Source organism: Chinchilla lanigera, unplaced genomic scaffold (assembly GCF_000276665.1).
Source record: "Chinchilla lanigera isolate Chin_1 unplaced genomic scaffold, ChiLan1.0 scaffold00008, whole genome shotgun sequence".
NCBI lineage: Eukaryota > Metazoa > Chordata > Mammalia > Rodentia > Chinchillidae > Chinchilla > Chinchilla lanigera.
The window spans coordinates 8,377,999-8,379,957 of NW_004955409.1; the positions used below are offsets into that span (position 1 = coordinate 8,377,999).

The 1,959-nt window shown below is 49.5% G+C and overlaps 1 protein-coding gene and 1 long non-coding RNA gene across 3 annotated transcripts in view; one reads left to right on the forward strand and one right to left on the reverse strand.

The window, feature by feature from the left end:
• LOC102025326 overlaps positions 1-1,959 on the forward strand; it is a 20,092-nt gene that overhangs the window by 6,692 nt on the left and 11,441 nt on the right. The gene's annotated exons all lie outside the window — the stretch shown is intronic.
• Positions 1-1,959, reverse strand: part of Trim69 (tripartite motif containing 69) — an 18,203-nt gene that overhangs the window by 1,550 nt on the left and 14,694 nt on the right. The gene's annotated exons all lie outside the window — the stretch shown is intronic.

Consider the following 1,959-nt stretch of genomic DNA (forward strand, 5'->3'; position numbering starts at 1 on the left):
GGTCTCGAACTCCAACGATCCTCCTGTCTCAGCCTCCTCAGTGCTGGGATTACAGGCCTACACCGCCACACCGGCTCACTCTTTATTTTTGTGGCTGTTAAAAAACAAGAAAATGCCGGGTGTGGTGGCACACATCTGTAATCTCAGCACTCAGGAGGCTGAGGCAGGAGGATCATTGCGAGTTGGAGGCCAGCCTCCAACTAGCCCCTTTTTTGGGGCTACAAAGTGAGTTCAAGGCTACCCTGAACTGCATAGAAAAACCCTGTCTAAAAAAAAAAAAAAAAAAAAAAAACCAGATTCTGTAAGTAATCATATTGTATTCTACAAAAAAAATCACTTCAGGATAGATTGAGATTTCAAAAATGTGTAGAAGCTTAAAAAGTTGATCGCATAGTAGTGATTACTAGAGTCTGGGGAGGGTAACAGAGTGGAGGGGTAGGATGAGATTGGGTGACGGGTGCAGCTGGCAGGAGGAATTCTAGCGCAGAGTACTCTAGCACAAGAGGGCACTACCATCTATAGCAGTGCATGTATTTCAAAATACCTGGAGGAGTTTGAAGCTTCTCATTATATAGAAAGGAGAAATGCTCAAGGAGACAGAAATGCTAACTGCTAATGATGCAAATTCTAGGTGTGAGATAACCAGATGTGGGCATGAAATTTGATAACAGGAATAGAATAGCTGTGTGGTCACATCATGGACCCAGATACACATACATGCACCTATTGTTACCGGGTTTATTTATCCTTGGAAGTGAGGTCGGTAGCGCTCAGCTGTCTTCGAGGAAGAGCTGAGTCTAAGGACTTGTCTTTCCAGCAAGAGGCTTAGGAAAGTTAAGAATCCTGAATTTTCCTGTAGAAGATGACTCACACGCCCCGTGCCCTGGGTTGCTAACCTGTTAGCCTGAGGACAGGAATTCCTTTGACCATGCCATCAGGACCTCTCACAGGCCTTCACAGGGTCCCAGCGTCTCACACCCAGCTCTGACACTGGGAGCTGGCTCCGCCCGGGCGGGCTCTAGAGATGACCTGGGTGTGGCACTGTGTGTCCCATGTCTGCTCCCCGAGCCCTGCTTGTCGCAGTAAATTCTGTCAACTCCACAACTGCAGACAGCTGTGCTGTGACTTGAAAACTCGGGACTCCTCCACAAACACGCCGGCCTGGCACGGCTGCAGCAGCCTTTTACCCTTCCGTTTCTTTCTTTTTTTTTTTTGTCTTTTTGAGACAGAGTCTCATTATGCAGTTCAGGCTGGCCTTGAGCTCACTTTGTCTCCCAGGCTGGTCTCAAACTCGCAACGATCCTCCTGCCTCAGCCTCCCAAGTGCTGGGATTACAAGCATGCGCCACCATGCCCAGCTACCCTTCCATTTCTGTTCCTGCCCATCCGCAGCCCAGGTTGCCTGTCCAGTGAGGGCATTTGTGTGGTTCCCTTAACTCTTCCGCTTCCTGTCACACCTGAGAGCAAACCAGAGTCCTCGCAGAAATGACAGCCATCTGATGCAGCCCGCATCGGCCTCCGTCACCACCACAGCCTCCTGTTCACTTCGGGCCAGTTTCCTTCGCCTTGCGACAGCTCCTAGACATTCATGGGTCATTCCTACTTCCGAGTCTCCATACTCAGCCCAGGACTCTCCCCCTACCTGGGTCACGCCACGTTAGTCAGGTCTTTGTTCGTGCCAATTAAAATGTTAGATGGATGCTATCATAGGTACGAACAGGAGTGTTCATTGTAAAAGTCTGTAAACTTTTTTGTATGTTTGGAAATCTGCACAATAGAATGAAAGGGGGCCCTTGAACTCACTTTGTAGCCCAGGCTAGCCTTGAACTCCAACGATCCTCCCGCCTCAGCCTCCTCAGTGCTAGGATTACAGGCCTGCACCACCATGCCCGGCCTAATTATTTACTTCTTCACTGCCCACCTCCTCCACCAGAATGCCATTTCCGGACAAGCATGGCCT